The following is a 307-nucleotide window of genomic DNA, read 5'->3' on the forward strand; positions in this document are numbered from 1 at the left end:
CGGCTGGCACCACGCAGCGTGTGCGCAGGGAAGCTCTGAAGTGACCCCAGCCCTCCGCTCCCAAACCCAACAGCCCTCTCCATCTCACCCCTTTTTCCTTTCAAGGGCAGCAAACCCCTAAGCAGCGACCTCGACCCTCAAGCCCCCGCTTCAGGTCTGTGGCCACCTCCGTGTGTCGTCGTCCCCCCCCGGCGCTGCTGCAGCCCGGAGGTTCCCGGGACAACCCACGGCACCCACGCGTCCCCCCGCGGGGCTCGGGGAGGCACCGGGGGACGCCGGGGCCACCGGGGGGGGGGGCGCGGGGGGC

Source organism: Haliaeetus leucocephalus, unplaced genomic scaffold, assembly GCF_000737465.1.
Source record: "Haliaeetus leucocephalus isolate CR32 unplaced genomic scaffold, Haliaeetus_leucocephalus-4.0 Scaffold944, whole genome shotgun sequence".
Classification (NCBI taxonomy): Eukaryota; Metazoa; Chordata; class Aves; order Accipitriformes; family Accipitridae; genus Haliaeetus; species Haliaeetus leucocephalus.